Source organism: Phascolarctos cinereus, unplaced genomic scaffold (genome assembly GCF_003287225.1).
Source record: "Phascolarctos cinereus isolate Bilbo 61053 unplaced genomic scaffold, phaCin_HiC Scaffold_4;HRSCAF=312, whole genome shotgun sequence".
Lineage (NCBI taxonomy): Eukaryota > Metazoa > Chordata > Mammalia > Diprotodontia > Phascolarctidae > Phascolarctos > Phascolarctos cinereus.
The window spans coordinates 43,288,127-43,303,581 of NW_027555847.1; the positions used below are offsets into that span (position 1 = coordinate 43,288,127).

The 15,455-nt window shown below is 35.0% G+C and overlaps 1 pseudogene; it reads right to left on the reverse strand.

Moving 5' to 3' along the window:
• Nucleotides 1-12,593: 12,593 nt before the first annotated feature.
• Nucleotides 12,594-13,736, reverse strand: LOC110195625 (L-lactate dehydrogenase A chain-like; annotated as a pseudogene).
• Between the last annotated feature and the right edge of the window lie 1,719 nt (nucleotides 13,737-15,455).

Genomic DNA, 15,455 nt, shown 5'->3' on the forward strand with positions numbered 1-15,455 from the left:
CTTAAAGTTCTGCTGGGCATTGTGATGTATACAGAACAGGTACAAGACACTTCTTTTAAAGCATTGTGGATAATGGAGTCTTGATTGTATTATATTTTTTTCAGTGTCTCATCCTCTTCCCCATTTTGTTTAAATCAAATCCCAGGATGCAATATTAAAAGCAAATGATATTAGAGATCATTCTTTATTTTAAAAATAATACAAAATAAGTTTAGCACTTCCCCCCAACCCCGTTTAGAATGATTATATCCTTAGGAAGGAAATCTCTTTAGTCTATGGCTAATCAGCAACTCAGTTATCTGTTGACATCCTTGCTCAAACTAATGAACAGTGATCTGAGAGGATGAAAGAACATAAATATAACTAATGGGATGGGGGATAGCAGTTTTTGGAGAAAAGGTGGCAAGAACGTGGAAAGAGCAACTGATATGGAAGGGGGAAAGAGTTTAAAACAGAATCTTTCTCAATAGCATTTTTTTTCCTTTTAGCAGCCATGACACTTAAAATAATTTTCTGTCACAGGTAGATGACTCCTGAAACACATAAGCATAGGATGTTATCATTAATTAGTATTTTGATTAGCCATTTCCAAGGATAATAGAACTGTCTTGTTAATTGCACTGAGTAAAAAATTAAAGACCAAATTGCCTCTATAAACAAAGACCTTACTTTTAGCTCATTATTAATGTGCAGTTGGTGATGCGTGTCATTCCTTGGCACCGGAGAGATGACTGAGTCTTGTGTCATGTAAATGTATCACTGAGTGCAAAGCCACAGAAAGGAGGATAAGCTAGGGTTAGGATCTTGGTGCATTAGCATGAAAGACCATTTCCTTGATGTTTTACGACATAAGTGGGGGAAATCCTTGAGTGCAATAGACACAGTTGTGACTGAAATGCCCTTAACTGTATCAGGCCTAATCTTGTCATCTTTTCTGAGGCAAAACACTTTTTAATGAGAATCTGGCCCCAGCAGAATGAAACTCCTTCACTATGCATTAATGAAAATACTATGGAAGGTTGAATTGCCTTACTGCTGCAGATATAAGCTTTCATTGAAATTAATGGGAGGAGGTACATGGGACTACCAGAGTGGAATGTGTGAAAAGGAAGTATTTTACAGTAAGTGATGATACTGAACAATATTTAACCAATACGAAATAGAGGGTGTAGTGGGGGAAGGGAGCTATAAGCAGATATTTCCATTGAATTGAGATGGTGTCTTGCATCCAAAAACTTGGACGGTATGCACTAACAAAACAGGTGATCAAATACCCTGCAACCCATGTGCTATTGTTCATTCTGACACTCTGTATGCTTTTTGACAAATCACTTTATCTCTTTATGATAAGCTTACCCATCTATAAAAATGGTATTACTGACTTTAATGAGAGTTATGGATAGCAAAGGGTGCAGGCTAGGGCTGATTGTATTTACAACTATTCTAATAAATATCCTTAGCATGGAAGCTTTTAAAAAGTATGTATGTATAAAAACTTCATTTGTGATAAAGATTCATAGGAATAATGACAGTATTTTCTCAAATCCTTTCATGACTCTAAATAGAAAGAGGAGAAATCTCTGGTCAGAGAGAATGAGACACGGTGACTTTCATTGTAATTGACTTCCAATCAGGAAAATAAAAGTATGGAAAATATCAAGATATTTATGCCAAAAAAAAAAGCTCATGCTCAGTCATTGATTTATACATTTCTGTTTCATCATTTTTACCATGTAGGAAGCATTTGGATACTCCAAGTTATTAAAAAGACAACATCAGGGAGCACAATCAAAACATTATTGCTGAATCCAAAATTGATACCATTTGTTTTCCTCTATTCTTCAAAATCTTGAGAAGAACAAAAGCAAAGAAGAGGGAGGAGAGCAACAATGTACAGTGCACACCATCCCATTGCTACTTTAATGATGCACAATCTGTTAGCTATCGGAAGATTGTAAACAGACTAATATTTCGAGAGGCGCAGGATGAATCACCCATTTAGAGGCATTGAAGAGAAAATGAAGAAGCTATGAGTGAGTTGTGAAGCAATGAATAAGGATGTATTACACCACAGGAAACCATCAATATTTGTTTATTATGTCAGTGTGAAGAATAAATCTGTTAGCTAATTTGTATTCTCCACAGTTAATTCCAGTGCTCTTGCTTCAGCATTTTTTGTTACAAAATGAGTGCTGCACAGCTGCTTAATGGTACCATCAAGAATTCAGAAAGTCATGGTCCCTTGGAGATACAAAGGCATTGTAAAGTATGATATCAAATCGCGAATGATAAAATGCCGGTTTTTTCCAACCATCTTCTATGCCTTTTCCTTTCCTAGTTCCACTGCCACTTTGAAGATTTGACTGGTTGTCAGTTGGATATACAATTCAGTCAGGCTAAAATAACCAGCCAATCTCAGAATAACAACAAAACAATTAAGTCAGTTAAAATATCTAGTGGTTTTTAAAAATTGGAATTTTTTTTTTTGGGGGGGAGAGGATGTGCAGGGTGGACTGACTTCTGTGTCTGCTCATAATAAGTTCATCATTATAAACTACCATGCTAATTAAAATCTTGTGTATAGTTTGACAGAACCCAAGACTGTTTAAGCAGTAGGATACATATCCCATGTGTGTCTGTGGTAAACACATATACTTTTTTTGTTGTTGTTTTTATATACAAAACATTTTCCCCTCCACCAATTTTCATTGCTTTGCAAGGCAACCAGGATTTTTAATCTTCCATTACAGTTCTCCATGATGTCTATCAAAGGTATTTGAGTTAACTGCTGCACTCTTCATATGTCTACTCCTTTTTGACATATCTCTCCTCTTAGCAACTATTTTCTTACTGGCTGAAGTGGATTCCAATCTCTCTTGACCTTGTTTTGGTGACTGCTTAATATTAGCTAACCTTTTCTAAGAAATGGTGATAATCAGAATCAATGTTTTCACTTATAACCATTTTGCATTTGAAATGTCAGTGGCTTATTTGAATAGGTCAGATATAACTGTCAACTTCATGTAGGATTGTCTCATCTTCAGTATATTAGGTAATTTGTTGTTGATTCTTACCTGTGATCTAACTTGCTAAAGTTCTGAATATACACAGACAATTGATGGATAAATATTTCCATCAAATCAGATATTATTCTCTGTGATGTCAAGTTCAAATGTCTTCTGATGCTATTGCAAAAAACTATTGAAGAAATAGTAGTATAAGACTTTGAATAAGTTACAAATCTTAGACTTTTTTTTCCTTTATAATAAACACTGTTTTCAAATATACAAATGTGTGTGTTTAGAATAAAACAGAGCCACATCTACCTGGGAAACCCTTTTCTTTTGACTTCCCTCTTCATCCTTTTCCCCAGGCTGGGCAGTGCAGGAACCATGTTTTTTTTTTCACTATTCATGGGGTGTGGATGAGATAAATGTCACCAATTCTATTCCTTTATATAGGATGTAAGACTAATTGGCCTTACCATTTGCCCTACCTCCACTACCTGAAGATCTCTGGCACCACCATCTAACCTAATGATGAACACAAGGAGTCCTAGGCCTTTCCAGCCACCCCTTCAATACATTCTTAGTACCTCCAAACTTTTCCAACTGTTCAACATCCAAAATGTTGTGTTATGTTAAAAAAAGGACCAACCACCAAACCCTATTTTAGGAAAGCTCCATCTATAGTTCATTTCTTCCCTGTATCTCAGTTCACCTGTTCCATAACCTTCTTCCATTCTATGCCAGAAAGTAGGTATGGGGGTCATTTTCCTTGAGACCTGGTTAGTCACTACCTGTGGTGGAATTCTTCAGGAAAACTTCAGGCAGGTTTCACTTCAGTTCCTGTCCTCCAATCACTTCTTCCCCAACTCTCCTCTTTGGACTTTTATTACCACCCTTCTTCCACCTCCAGTTCTGGAACCATGAACCATGATCAAATCTACTATGCTATTTTTCTTTAATGGTGTATGTCATTGCACTCCCTATTTGCCCCAATTATCACCAATCATCTTTCTGGGCCAAAGTGTCCCTCCCTGAGTAGTCCTCCATTATGTTTATGTTTCCTTTATTATGTAATATCCTTGAGAACAGGAAATTTATTTTCTTCTATATTTTTATCCCTAGGACAGCACAATGTGTGTCATACAGTAGTCATTTAATATGAATTTAATTACTTTATTCATTAACTTATTAATTTGTTTATTCATTCTTTCACCCCCAAAAAATGAGATAGGAAATAGGCTGCTATTAACACTTATCAATTCCAAATCTATTTGATTCATCAAACATTTAGTGTTTTGACAATAACTGCATGTCTATGGGCAAACTATCTACATTCAACAAGTATTTATAGATCAATTATTACCTGAGTTACCATGACAGCATGTTTTAGTTTTGGTTTTTTTTGTGTTTTTTTTGTTTTTTTTGTGAAGGGGAGTAAAGTCATTAATCTAGCTCAATACTTATTTGTTTTCATGTCTACATTGAATGGGATGGCCACAGATGCTCCTTAGTACTCTCAAGTTTTGTAATTCTGTGGAATGGACATATACTGATTTTTTTTTTTCAGTGAGCTCTTATGAACCTAACATTCACTAATAATATGTTGAATCCATTTGGTATAATGTAAGGGATTTCTTTTTCTTTTTCCTTTTGACTTTATATTCCCAGGACCTAGCACAATGCCTTGAAAAAAGTAAGTGCATGAAAATAAATATTATATTATTAAGAAATATAATATAAACCACTCTATCAGAATATGGAGATACACAAATTAATCAGTTCTCATCCTTCAGGAACTTACAGTCTAGAGCTAAAAAGGAAGCCTACCATGAATGAATGGATAAGTAAAAACAAAATTTGTGCAAAATAATTATAAACAATAATTTCAAAGGAAAGAGAACATTAACCCCTGCAGGGATCAGGACGTTGCCAGTAGGAGATGGCAGGTGAGCATTTTCTTAAAGGAAATTAGGTATTCAAAGTTCAGTATATGTAAATCTGACTAACATTGTACAGAGGAGGAAAATATGAATATTTCTTAAATGCTCTTATCAAAGTGATACTAATTTACATTGTCTTCAGTTTATGTAAGCTGACATATTTAGCAGACAACTACTAGGCCACAGTGAAAAGGGATGACTGGAAAAAATGCAATGCCTATCAGTTCTCCAGGAAGAATATATATGTGAACATGTTTGATGATTTTTCAACAAAATATATTTCAGAAGCTTATTCATTAATGTGGTTTAGAGGCAGCCTGGTGTAGAGTAGTGGGAAAGAGATTAAGATTGAAGCTCTGAACTTGACTGTTCATTCTGATAGCCTTATGGTTATTCTACTTTGTTCCTCTCCACACATTCAATTGTTCAATCAAATTGACCTACTTGATGTTCTCTATACATGATAGTCCACTTCCAATCTATAGCCTGTCTCTATTAACGCTTTGACTCTGTCACCAAATCTTATTTCTACTGCCACAATACCTATTGCATCTACTTCCTTCTCTGAATTCACAGTTAATAGCAAAAATGGATAGAATTTATGTAGCATTTACTGTGTGCTAGGCACAGTGCTAAGTTCTATACAAGTATTATTTCACTTAATCTTTACAATAATCCTGGGAGATAGGAGTTATTATCATCCTCATTTTGTAGATGAGGAGGAAATAGAATTCAAGTTACTTTTCTAATATGTGTCTGAGATTAAACAATTGAACTCATGTCTTCCTGACTCCAAGCCTGTGCCACTTAACTTTCTTCTCACAGGTATAACCTATTCCAGGTCTTCATCATTTCTAACCTGAACTATTGCAGTGGCCTAATTATTCTTTCTCCTTCAATGCTGTCTATATCCAATCCACCCTCCACATCACTGCCAAAGTGATTTTCTTAGTGGGTGGGATCTGAAAATGACATTTCCCTACTAACTGGACTCCAGTGTTTCCCTATAATCTTTGAAAATAAATATCTACTCCTCTCTTTAACATGAACCCTTTCTCATCCTAGTCTCCAATTGTCTTTCCCGCCTCTATACACACAACAGTAGAGCCAAGTGGGCTTTCATATAATATTTTGCAAGTCTCAATTCCACACCTTTGAGTTGGCCATACCAAATACCTGGAAAGCATTCCCTCCTCAACTTATATTCTTAGAAACATGATTTTTCTTCAAGGATCAACTAATGTGCTGCCTTAGAAATCAAACCACTCCTGATCAGTTCCTCTCCAGATATTTCTTGCCAACAAAACCTGTAATCAAATCACAATAAAGTCTTGCCTGTGTTCATTTATGCTAAATCATGTTATATCACAATAACTAATGAATTAAAATTGTGAAAGGATTGTCTGAAAGACAAGGAAAAGATGAGTCCATTATTAGGCTGCATATCAATGGCAGTTTTGATTTGCATGCAAAACATAGAATACAACAGGATCATTTAAGTAAAGTTAAATTGGAAAGGAAGGGGAACCCTCAATATACCAAGAATGTGGATAGCCCAATTCATGCTATGGTGCCCATGTAGTCTTAAAAGATCTATGGGGTAGCCCAGAATACATCACTTAGAATTCCTATGGAAAACATGTGGGAGGAAATTGGCAAAGGTCAGCCGAGTAGAGAAAGCAAAAAAGAATTCTTATATACATTGATAGAAAGAAGACATTAATGAAGGATATCATGAATCAATTATATATATATATATATATATATATATATACATATACATATGTATGTTAATATATGTATATTAATCATATATTGACCTATAATATGAAGCCATGATCTTCATGAAGATCTATATATGCATATATATGAATACTATTTAAATAATAATTTATCAAGACTGTGATCATTAAATATAATCATGGATATATGTATATATAGTTTCAAATAGTCATCTATGATAGAAATCTTGATGAATTTATGATTTAAATAGCAATTAGCCATTAGCAATTAATTATGTTTACTATGGTTTTTTTTATTTCTAGATAAGAATCTACCAAAAGATAACATTATTTTTCTTCTTAGTTTCATTCCCCATGGCTTTGATCTAAATTATCTCTTTTCCCCAACTTCCAAAGGCATATCCATTCTTAAGATCAACTCCTAAGGATTACTAAGTAACAAACATTACCCATGTGATTACATCATCAGTGAATAAGGTTGAAAATGAAATTTAGTGACTTTAGGTATGAACTAGTATCCCTTGAAGGCCCATGAATACATTACTGGCACCTTGGTTGACTCATGTCACATCTCTGTGCTTTCTATTCTTTGACAAACAATTTGCAATATGGTGCCTTCAAAGTTATAGTGCCAATATTTTCAAAGGGATTTAATAACTTTGACATCTCTTATAAAGAGAAACCACAGACAACATGATTACTACCATCAAATGTTCTTCACTCTACATTTCCATACATGTGAAGCTTCATTTTGCTAGAGTTATTTTTTTTTACGAGCAACCATTAATTCCTCTTCAAATTGCTGTTATTTTCAATTTTTATACTTCAGTTTATAAGGATTGGGAATCAGTTTAGACCTTTACTAAATATGTGCCATGCCATTTTTGGCTCCCTCCCTTCTTTTTACTCTGTTCTGATTATATTTATGACAGTTAACTAATTAGATTGATCTCTTACCTGCTCCAAGTAGAATACTCCATCTAACCCATTTAAAATGAGATGTGTGGATATATACATGTGTACTTGTGTGCTCTAGTCTATCTTAAGCTGTTCCTATAAAACTATCAAATATTTGTAATAAATATGAAAAAAAATAATATTCATATATTTATATCCGTGATTATAAACATGTGATCATTTGGAAATACTCACAGAATTTCTGGGATTCTTGATTTTTCTTCTTTGAAACAGCCAAAACCCACAATTGAAGAAGAAGAAGAAGAAAAATAACTTCAGGGTACTGTTCCAAGCTTTTAAAATGAGTTAAATATGGTTATTTAAATAAATTAAAATTCATTTTTCTGGTTACAGACAATTTTTGTAGTAATTTGCTAAAGAAAATAATCATCATTCTGCTGGGATTGTTTATACAGGAATATGGTAAAAGAAGAATTTTAGGAAAACTGAGTCAAAGTAACACACATTTAATTCTACCAGTCTCTGAAAATCATCTGCCAAAAATATAATTTGAATTGTTTTTCATTATAGATTTAGAAAGCATTTTACAAAAAACAACAACAACAACAAAAACTCATTTGAGAGCCATTACAACAAAAGTAAGAAAGGTCATATAGGTTTTGTTTTGACTCTCACTATCAGATTTTCATTAATCACCTAATTTCTGTAATTTACTAAGTGTCAGTAAAACTACGAAAAGAAAATCTCGATTGACTTCAGGGTCCAGTTTCATTATGTCCTTGCAAATACATTATTTCTGTTATGTTCCATGCAATTCACACATTCGAGGTAAACTTGGAGCGGCATAATTAAAAGAAAAAAATGATGTATTTTATAAGAAACTTTGAGAACAAAAGTCTTGCTTTGCAGACCAACATTTTAAATAATTATATGTTCTTTAAAAAGTATTAAGAATAATTGACATGAAAGTTATTTCCTCACAATCACATAACATAGAAGTTTCATGTGCTGTTCATAGTTCTAACATAATCAGCAAATGCTATCTCTCCTTAACATATACAACACATAGATGAATCATCTACTATGTCCTACTGATACTCTTTTGAATGCAATATCATTAGATAAAACAGTCTAGTTTGTCTGCGTTGACTTCAGGAGACCACCATGATGTCATTATCATGACTCATGTTTCAGGCTATAGTTTGCCCCAGTGATATACGGAATATCACACACTTTGACTCTATATGCATTCAAGAAAATAAGTGTTATAGAAATGTGTCATTTTCATTTGCATCTGGCAATTCTTGAAGATGTTAGATGACCTCCGAAGCATGCACTGGAGAATTATATCAGAGTCCTCTTTTCCAGTTTCATTCTATTCAAAGTTGTATAATCAAAATTGTCTTCCTCATTGCAATAAAAACATTTCCCCATTCCCTCCTAATTCAATTGTAAAATCTACATCTACCTAATTCAGGGAGCAGGAGCCAAACAATTACATGGTGGGAATAATGTCTGAACTGTCTGAAATGCTAATCTGAGTGGACTTTATTCAGGAGAATGAGATTCTATAAAAATATAACGGGTATCACTACATGGTATTGAGCTAAAATCATACTTTAGATGTCCAATTCGAGTCAATTAATTTTGCTTGCCTTAGTTTCTTCATCTTAAAAATGGGAAAATAATACCTACAGCATTTACCTCACATGGTTGTATTATATCCAACGAGATGACAAGCTATTTGAAAACCCAAAGTTCTACATAATCATAATTAATTGTTACTATGGTCATATTGGTGATGGTTATGATGGTAATAGTGATAAAGATGAAAAAAAACTGAGCCTGAGTACAAGTGCTGACTCTACAATTTATCAGCCACATGACCTCTCTGATTATGTTTTCTTGCTTTTAACATGTTTACAATATCCGCCTAACCTCCCTGAAGTGATTGTGAGGATCAAATGAATAAATGTAAAATAGCACAATAATTGTCATACTGCTATACCTAGGCACTCCTGAAAATATTTTCTGGGCTTCAGAGTGTGATATGACTCCTTCTTTCATCTTTCTCCTCTCATCAGTTGCACCTACTTATATTTACTCTCAGTGAAGAACTTGTCCCCAAGTTACCACCTCCCTATGGTAGTACAAAGAACCCATAACTCAGAAAAGATTGGTTCAGTATTTAGGTCAGACTTGCTGCTATTGTTCTGCTATTTTTTACTACTCAGTCTTTGGGAGGATTTTTCTCTCTAAGGATCTCTCCATCCCCAGGATTTTTGGTTTATCTCTGGAATATCAGCTTCCACTGATCACCTAGCACTACACTTCTCTCTTACCCCACTGAAGCTTATATTACATCCTGAGATATAATCTCCAGTCACTTGGTCAAACTGCATTTCCTCTCTCTTACTCTTTGTCTGGCATGCTGTTCTAGAGAATGGGAACATGTCCCAGGCACTCTTATCTTCCATTTTCCTAAGTTTCCTTCCCAGTTTGCACCTATCAGTGTTAATTATGGCCTGATTATTTAGGCTTTGTGCACTGCTTTTCTCCATAATTTTTACCTACCACCCAGAACCCTGGCCTCAGTTTCATCCTCTGGTTCCATGATATTATCAGCAACAGGCTTCCCCCCTTGTTACTTCTGCTCAGTTTTCTTTATGTCCAAGGCTGTAGTGGCCTAATCTGACTTCTTGACTTGGTCCAAGAAATACTAACCCTGATTTGTATTTTTCTGCCTTCTTGCTAACCATAACCTGATGTTCATATTGATATTGAGACAATGCTAATGAGATAAGCTGGTAGGCAGATGAAATACATTAATAAGTTTATTGCCCCCTTTTGGATAAGAAGATGTATGGCTTTTTCAAGGCTATTCTACTTGAAATGTGGTTGAATCATATTAGATTTACCTATTTTATGAAGTTTCCCAAAATGTGAGCCATTTTATATATGTTGTTTATCCTTGAATGATAATTCATGTCTAATCCTGGTCACTTTATTCACAAAAAAAAAATGACTCTGATTTTCATTTTTAATGCTTATTTCCAACACATAATTGCTTATTAAATAGCTCATACTAATTACCAGACAGTGTTCTAGTTGTTGAGGATACAGTGGCAAAAATGAAATAGTCCTGGCCCTCAAGGAGATGCCATTTTACTGATAGCAATGACATGCATGCAGATACAGAAATATGAAATATGCACAAAAAGAATACAAAGCTATTTGAAGAGTCAGGGAAAATCAATCACTGGGAGAATCACAAAAGCACCACAAATAGAGGAAAATGCATATGTATGGTATTTGACAAATTCATTTGGTTCTGGGCAGCAATGAAAGCATCCTCATTAAGATGAAGATGCATTTGGAAGCTTTTAGAAAATATTTGAGATATTTTAAACTTGCATCCTTGACCTCTGTTACTGTAGTACAGTCTGTCATGGTTAATTAAGGCTTACTCTCATTGTTCTGTCTAGGGCTGGGTTGAGAGGAACTAAGCAAAACTCTTAGCTTAGAGATTATATCCAGGGCACATTAATGAGATGCACCTTTCTGACCTCATGGACTTAACAAAAAAAAAAAAAGAAAAGAAAACAACAAAGGGACAGTTTTGCTTCCGGCCACACAATAACCATTGCAGAATGCTAGTCCAACTTCAAAAGCCCAAAGAATATGCTGTGCTTTTGAAGTTGGGCAAAAAAGCTTACAAACACATACTAAGAGAAAACAATTTCTAAAAAGACATTTCCTATTAAGAATTTTCAACAATATTTTTTAGGTCAGAGTCAATTTTCCTTCCCAGTCCTCTTTCCACTGAGCATCTAGGTATCTTTTGAACCTAAAGTTCTCCTCCCTCCCTTACTCCGAGCCCTCTCCTTCCAACAGCATATGTTCTTATCCTGTATTGCCAAAATACATTCCACTGCTTTTTGCCTACGAATGATTTTCAAGGAGAGATTCTCAATAATGTTTAACAGTTCAAACTTCATTGAGGGGCTGGAGAGAAGCCCCGTTAGAAGAGCTGATGTAGAGTAAATAGGAACCATATTTATTTCAGATTTTTAATAAAAAATAAAAGTTAAATTGTCATACCCACAAAAGAAAGTTGCATGGAAACAAACAGTCCTGCCAAATTCCTGTGTCAATATCAAATACTAAGTAATGGCAGAGTATTGAATATCTAGCTAGCAAGCATTAGAAGTGACTGAGACAAAACTGTAACTATATCTAATAAGACTTCTGTCTCATTACTGCATCTAAAAGAAAGGGACAGGGATCACCTGTTAATTTGGTCAACTGGATCAGCCAAACTCCATAATTAAATCATTTTTTTAATTAGTTATTTGTTGTTTCTTCAGAATGTGTCATGGTACATATATAGATCTTATATAATATAATATGGAAATTTATATATATTGAATGGTATATTATATTGAAATATATATAGAAATTTACAACTATGTATGTATGTATGTGTGTATATGTGTGCATATATGTATGTATGTATGTATGTATGTATGTATGTATGTGTGTGTGTAATATATACACAGGTTCTCTGGAAAGGTGATATGTGGGGCCATGCTGCAGAGCCCTAATGGAAGGGGGCACAAAGGTGATCAATGCATCAATAAAGTATTACTACAATATGGTGTTTTGCATCCAGGAATGTTGTCTTCTGGATCTCTGGGAACCTGTAGCACTTACATACAAGGCAGGCAGTTATGTACCTGTGGTGTCTGCTTGACACCGAGTACTAAGACTGTACAAGTCATATCCAGCATCACACACAAACAACAACAGGGTTTAACAAATAGTAGTCACACTGCACTGTTCTCCTTTTCAAACTTTAGGAAGAGAATAGAGTGTGTTAACAGGTTTTACGTTTCTGGTGTTCAATCACTAATCAGAAGAAGATTTGAACTATTTGAAAAGCACATCATGCTCTCTATAGTAAAATGACAGCACATTAAAAGGCTTTAAAATTGCACCTCCTTCTGGATTCCCCAAAGAGTATCTGCATTCTTCTTTAAATGGCCCTCCTACTCCGGATTCAGGTTTACCTTTACCACATCTGAAATGCCATTCTGCCCTAAGACACATGAGACACTAAGGAAGACATCTTCATTAATGCCATTAAGTCCTTAATCATAGTGGAAAATCGAGGCACTCTCCTAAGATTCTTCATAATGCTCTTTGCCAGATCTGCCACAGACAAGCCAATGGCCCAGGAAGTACAGCCCTTCAGCTTGATCACCTCATAACCACTATCAACCACCTGTTTATGAATTTCTATGCATCAGTTCCCAAAGCAGGATGAAGACTCTTTTTTCTTTTTTCTTTTTTCTTTTTTTTTTTTTTTAGGCAATTGGGGTTAAGTGACTTGCCCAGGGTCACACAGCTAGTAAGTATGAAGTGGTTGGTCTGAGGCTGGATTTGAACTCAGGTCCTCCTGACTCCAGGGCCAATGCCCTATCCACTGTGCCACCTAGCCTCCCCCAGGATAAAGATTCTTCAGAGTGACACCGGCAACATTCACACCACTCCACACAGGAACACTGAGTCTACATGTTGAATGGACACCAAGTCACTCCCCCATCAGGTAACGGAAATGGGCAGAATCCAGATTGTGATCACTTCCAATAACACGGTTCTTAGGAAAGCCACTCAGCTTCCAGGCCACATATGTCTGCTGGATTGGAAACAATAAGCAGCTTGCAATTAGGGCTGTATTTAACAATATTGAGAATTATGAAATTAAAGGTATTCACATTGTGGTAGACTAAATTAAGTTGACTTTCTCCCTCCTGTTGATGTACCTCAGCCATAAAAACAACCAAATTTGAGTTTGCAGTCACACTGTAGTCTTTGCCAGAAAAAATCTTTGGCATTTTGAGAAAAAACCTTCTATGTTGGAGATCCATCATCTCTCCGTTTAGTTTGTCTTCTATTATCATACATCTATATATCATATATCTATATATCTATACATCAACTAGGGCAAGTTCATGAGCCAAATACTTCATTAAGATACTGATGGCACATGCCATGCCAGCTGCATCAACCCCAACAACAGTGAACTTGTTATGGGGATCCTGGTCTTCCCTTAGGGCGTTCACAATCAGCTGAGGTCGCTGGTCTAAATGCGGATGTTCTAACTTAGATGTGAGACTGCTACTCCCAGACCTGCGCCCATTATTAAATCTTACTTCCAAACAATGAGATCTGAGTCATGCACTCTGGCTTCCAAAGTTGTTCTCAATAAATAATGGTTAGTGGCCAATTTCCTCTTTGAGAATCAGGGAGAGGAATGATGCCAAAGTGTGTGTGTGGAGAAAGAGAGAGAGAGAGAGAGAGAGAGAGAGAGAGAGAGAGAGAGAGAGAGAGAGAGAGAGAGAGAAAGAGAAGAGAGAGAGAGAGAGAGAGAGAGAGAGAGAGAGAGAGAGAGAGAGAGAGTCTAATATATTGTGTAATTATAGAAAAGTTTGATTTAAAAAAAATGCTCGAATCTCTGCAGAGAGATGTGTTAGTTCATTCCTCATTTATACAAAGCCTTCTTATTTGGATTCTGGTGATACTGGAGAGATAACTGATACTATTCATAGAAAATTGTATTTTCTAGACTTTTCTGAATACAAGAGAGTCTAAAGATAGAGGTTGAGTTTTTGGGGTTTTTTTAAGGCAATTGGGGTTAAGTGACTTGCCCAGAGTCACACAGCGAGTGAATGTTATGTGTCTGAAGCTGGATTTCAGCTCAGGTCTTCATGAATTCAGGGATGGCCCTCTATCCACTGTGCCACCTAGCTGCCCCAAGGTTGACTTTTAAAGCAGTTACTTTTCAAACATGCATTTATTTCAATGGGAAGCATAATGCAGAAAATTGATTTAAAAGCGAATTTTCCTTGGTCATTTTTAAATTATTTTCTTCTGCATTTAAATGAAAGATTACAGTGAAAAGACCACTAGACTTGGAACTGAACTCCATAGCCCTGGATTTGAATCCCAAACACTATGAGTTACTTTCTAGCTAAGAGAATGTGGGCAAGTCATTTAATGACTTGGAATTTAAAATTCTTCCACTCTGATAATAGAGATAAACATAATAGTTATACTAAACCCAGAGTTTTTCTATGAAAATTAAAATAAAATAATGCATAAAAAGTGGTTTGAAATAATGAAGTTTAATTCACATGCATTGTGTGAATATACATTTACAATAAAATACTTCATATATAATATAATTTATGTTAGCTATGTTATATATTTTATATACTATTTTGATTTATTTCTATTAGCTACAAATGGAAAATAATGTGTTAGTGACTTATGTAATGGTTAATTTTCTGTTAGTTTAAATTGATTAGTAATAAGCTAAAAATATTGGCTTATTAATTGCTTTTTGGCATCTTATTAATTCAATATTATTAGATATATACTCTACCCTAAGGAAATAGTTGGTCAGGTATTTGTTCTAGATCATAGGGATCATAAGACCACATAATTTGAGTTGGTAGAAGTTTCAGAAGCCATTTAGTTTAATTTCCTTACTTTGTTGATGAGGAAAATGAAGACTGTGTTATTGATTTGTCAAAGATAGATAACAGGTTAGAAGCGGACATGGGATCTGAATCCCAGTTCTCCAACTCCAAATCCATCATTTCCCTCCACTGTCCCATCTTCTCTCTTACATTTGTTCTTTTATTTCCCCTTGGCTTCACATATATATTACACCAAGCAGATGCCTTTCAACCTTCTGGATTTTTTGCATTGCTTATATCTTCCATGTAGTTAAATTATCATGGGCCATACCAATTAAGGGGATGGAAATAATTTTTGACCAT